The sequence below is a fragment of the Lontra canadensis genome, unplaced genomic scaffold (assembly GCF_010015895.1).
Source record: "Lontra canadensis isolate GAN:19392208 unplaced genomic scaffold, GSC_riverotter_1.0 scaffold122, whole genome shotgun sequence".
NCBI classification, from domain to species: domain Eukaryota; kingdom Metazoa; phylum Chordata; class Mammalia; order Carnivora; family Mustelidae; genus Lontra; species Lontra canadensis.
Window position 1 is genome coordinate 2176730 of NW_022631116.1, and position 4948 is coordinate 2181677.

Here is a 4948-nt window from a genome sequence, read left to right on the forward strand (position 1 = left end):
CTGCTTCTCCCTCTGACTGCAGCTCCCTCTGCTTGTGCTCTGCCTCTCTCAAATAAATAAAAAAAACCTTTAAAAAATAAAAGAGAATGACCAAAAAGATAAATTCCATGATCTTCTCCTAATAAAGTGATCTATCTCCCTTCAAAAACAAAAAACAAACAAACAAAAAAAAAAAACAAGTAACAGTGCCATTCACAAGTTTCTTGAAAGAACAAGCTCCTCAATTCCCTGCAAACTGATTTCCTGAGGCTCATCAGTAGCTTCCGTGTCAACAAATCCCACCTGCATTTTAGTGCGCTTTGTGGTTCATTCAATCATTTTCTTGCTCATCTGCCATGTACAGACTTCCTGCTGCTAGGCTAACACACTGGAGGCGGCCACGTGTGCCTTTTTTTCATTCAACAAGTATTTTCTGAGCTCCTCTAATGTGCCAGGCACTGAGCTCTGTAGTCTGGTGGACAACCTGCGCTTAGGGTGCTTTTAGGTCATTACAGCGACATTGGGCTCAAGCAGCGGGACTTGAAGAACACGAAAGATGGACACCTAACTTTAGGTGGTGGGAGGCAAGAGAAACTCAGAAGCTATCCCTGAGGAAGTGACATCTAAGTTTAGTCTAAAGGAAAGGCCAACAAGGGGATGAAGAAGGATGTTCCATGAAGAACAGAACAGGCCAATGAACAGTAGAAACATGGTGCAAGATAGGCTATGGTATTCGCTAGGAATTAGACCCATACAGAGGAGGACATGAGACACATTCAAACTGGATCTTCAGGGATGACTAGGCATCTGTTAAGGAGGTGAAAACGTCCCAGGAAGACTGTGCTGTATGTGCAAGGTGCAAAGCATATGCCATGTTGGGAGAGGGGTGAGTAATATGGGATGATGGCTTCATGAAGCGTAGAGCATGAGGACAGTGTAGCACCTGGGGGATGTGAATGCCATGGTTAGCAGTTTGGACTGAAAGTGATAGGAACTACGGAGGAGGGGAGAGAGGGAGGATGAGCGAGAGACAGAGTTAATTTCCTTTTATAGTGACGGCTCCAACTGCCGCATGGAAGACACGTTAGAAAGAGCAACACTGGAGGTGGGGAGACAAGTTAGAAAGAAGACTATTGCGATCCACCGACTGGGGTGACGAATGACAGATCCTCAACAAGGCAGTTAAACAGCTGGGTCAAAGATATAAAGCAACATTAACAACACAGGCTTCCAAGTCAGACAGACCTAAGTGTGGATCCCAGTCACTATCTGTGAGCAAGTCACAGCTGCCTCCCCTGGGAAATCAGGACAACGATAAAACAGACCTCGCCATTGTCGAAAGGGTGACATAATATGATAGACACAAGCACCCGGTGAATGTGCATAAATGAGAGCCACCGTCCTTGGCATCATTAACTGGACATGGTTGACCAGATGCAGATCCTGAGAGAGACCAGAGACCACAGTGACTCCAGCGTCTCTGGCTGGCCACACTAATAGTAAGCAGAGAGTGGAGTAGGCAGGTGGGGAAGGAGGCCTGGGAGAGGATGCCATAGTTTGTTGAGTATGAAGTGCCCACAGTTGGAAGAGCTAGTCCTCCAGCGGTCTTTTGTACTCCGCATCTTGCTGTGTGCGCCAAGGAGGCAGGACCCTGACCACTTTGGACCCAGGCCACTTCTCAGTGTTGTCTTTGTAGCAAGCACCCTTCAGAGATGAGGTGGTGTCTCCCTCTAGGCTTGCTTACTCCTCCCTATGGGAGCGATGGGTTCCCAGGCTTGGTGTCCCCCCGTGATGTGAACGCAGTGCTTGTAGAGCATCCATCTAGGCCCATAGTGCTGCCCCCATGGGACTCAGAGGCAAAGGGGATCATTGGAAATATGCCACAGCTCATGTCATGTGCTGTGTGTGCCTGAGTAATAAGGTCCTGTGTCTCTGACCCCAGAGTCTCCTGTCTTCCGCCAGCATCAGGGAATCAGTGACAGGTGAGCTTACTAGCTTCTGAGCTGGAAAGAGAAACTTGGAGCCTTCGGTGTGTGCATGGCAGGTAAAGCCATGAGCAGAAACAACATCACCTGGGGAGGGGTCAGGGTCACACACTAGGTGACACCAAAAGGGAAAGGATGAGGGTAAGAAAAGGAACTCCCAGAGGACCTTAAGAAAGAAACTTAGAGGGGAGTAATGCCTTATAAGCCAAGGGAGTGTAGTTTCAAAGTAGACAACAGGAAGAGATGCTGCTTAAAAGTCAAATAAGAGGAAGACTGGGGGCTCCAGGGTGGCGCAGCTGGTTAAGCGTCTGACTCTTACTGTTGGCTCAGGTCATGATCTTGGGGTCATGGGATCAAGCCCTGCGATGGGCTCCAAGCTAGGCAAAGAGCCTGCTTTAAGATTCTCTCCTCCGGCTGCCTGGGTGGCTCAGTTGGTTGGGCACCTGCCTTCAGCTTGGGTCATGATCCCCAGTCGGTCTCCCTGCTCAGTGGGGAGTCCACTTCTACCACTTTCTCTGCCCCTCCCCGACCTGTTCTCCTTCTCCCTTTCAAATAAAGAAATAGAATCTTACCAAAAAAATAAAAAATAAAAAAAGATTCTCTCCCTCCTTTTGCCCTTCCCGTGGCACATCTCTCTCTCTCAAAAAAAGTGCCCACTGAACTTAGCAACAAAGTTACTGGCAGAGAGATTTTAATGACATACTGTGGCTAGAGTGGGCGAAGAGTAAATTAGGTAAACATCTTAAATAAATATGTTTCCAAAAAGCTTAGCTGAAAAGGAAAGAGAAAGGTGAGGCATTGGTGACCGGAGAGGATGGGGGAGGGGAAACGAAACTTTTCTCTGTAAATAGATGGAAGAGATTTGAGAAGACTATACACTAAAAGAACCAGGAAAAAGCGAAAAATTGAGTAAAAAATTAAGAGCAAGGGGCACCTGTGTGGCTCAGCCCATTAAGCATCTGCCTTCGGCTCAAGTCTTGATCCCAGGGCCCCACATCTGGATTCCCTGCTCAGCGGGGAGTCTGCTTCTCCCTCTCCCTCTACACCTTCCCCCTGCTGTGCTCTCTCTCTCTCAAATAAATAAAATCCTTTAAATTTTTTAAAATTAATAGCAAGGAGAAGAAAGATGGAACCAGGTCCCGGAACAAGAGGAAGAGGGTGACTTCCAGACCCCAGGTGAGGGACTGGCTCAGACCCTCCTCTGCTGACATGGCATTTGCCCCAACCACACACCCCCAAGCAGGCCAACCGGCCAGCTCAGGCGGTGGTCTGCCTCCAGGTGAGTGGACCCTCCAGGGTCCCTAGGGAGGGGCCTGGTCATCAAGTGTCCCTGGTGCCCCCCTGCCTGGCACTCCAGCACGCATGCACGTGTTTCCCAGCCTGGGCTCTTCGGAGATGCCCCCAGCTGTCTTCTACACACAAAAGGTCCAGGCAAGTTGGAAAGGTGTTGCTCTCAGGCTTGTGACGCCGGCTTCCGGGAAGACTGAGTGCTCTGGGCCAGCAGGATGGGCATTTGGGAGCCGGGCATCAAAAGGAAAGAGAAGCCTGCTCTTGGAGATCGGGTGACTCATTCTCCAGGTCCTGGGGGTTGGCAGCGGAAACACCGACAGGAAGCCCGAGGGATGCTCACAGAGGGAAAGGAACTGTCTTTTGCAGCGCACCTGCACTCTCTTTGGAGTTTCTGCACCCCCTCATTGGACTCTCCCAATTCTTGATACAGCCTTCTCACCTCGACAGGGCAGAGGAAGGAGCTGAGGGCTTGTGCGATGCTCTGCTCACAGTGTGTGTGGGCTCCGGCTCCCTATGACTTCATCCCTGTGGCTCACACCACCCTCTCCACGAAAGCAGTCACCAGTGCCTGGGTCAGGGCCAAGCGCACACCACTCTCCTGCACCCCCCAGATGACACCAGGACAGCGACCACCGCCTCCCAGCATGCTCTGTGCCCTGTGCCAGGGGAAGTCCCCAAGTGCCTTAGCTTTCTCTCTGGCAGGGCGCTGGCTGGCTTCCCAAGCACCATCAGTCCTCAGGGGGTCTGATCCCTTCTGGGTCAGGCCTGGCACAAGCAGGGGGTCAGCAGAACTCTGCAGTGGGGCCTCCCTCTGGGCATGCCTCTCCTTTTATGCACAGGATGACCTCAAAGAACTTTCTGCAGAGGTGTGAGAGGAAGAACAAGAGGAGAGAGCAGTTCCTGACACCCTGATGGTCCAGACCCTTTAAGAGACTGCTGGAAGCACCAGACGGACTCTCTCCATGAAAGAGCACGCGCGCAACACACAACCTTGCATGTAGTTTCTGGCTCTGAACACCTCCAACCACAGCGGCCAGCACCCGGCCCTCCTCCTGACCTCCGGGGCAGGCGAGGTATCAAAGGAGCGTACAGCAGAATCAGCAGAGGCTGGCTAAAAAAAATGCAGATTCCCAGGCCCTGCCTCGGAGATTCTCATGTGGGGGGTCTGGGGCCAGGCCCAGGAACCTACTTTTTTTTTTTTTTTTTTTTTTTTTGGAACCTACGTTTTGAACCAGCACCTCAGATGACTTGCGCGCCAGTGCGCAGCGGACCCCACTTTGAGAAACCCGACTCTGAGGCTGAGACCCAACCCCCAAGCTCCAAAGTTTCCCCATCTCGTCCGGCGCACGGGCCGCCTCCCCTCCCTCACCCTCCCTCCCGCCGGCCTCACCCTCGCGCGCGGTCGTGGAAGCATCGGGGAAACCTGGCGGGGACCCAGAGCTAGGGTCCCCCGGGCCTGCTCGCTCCTGTCGCCAGCGCACCACGGCCCCCGGGAGGCGCACCGCGGCGGCCTGCAGGGGGCGTGGCGCCGCGGACGACGCCGGAGGTGGGCCCGGAGGCCCCAGCCCGGAGCCGAGCGGCGGGAGGGAGAGGGGCGGGGAGTGCAGAGGAGAGGGACGGAGGCGGGCGGCGCGCGGCCGCGCGGAGCCGGGCGCGGGCGCCGGCGCAGGGGCGGGGGCGGGAGCTGGAGCCCG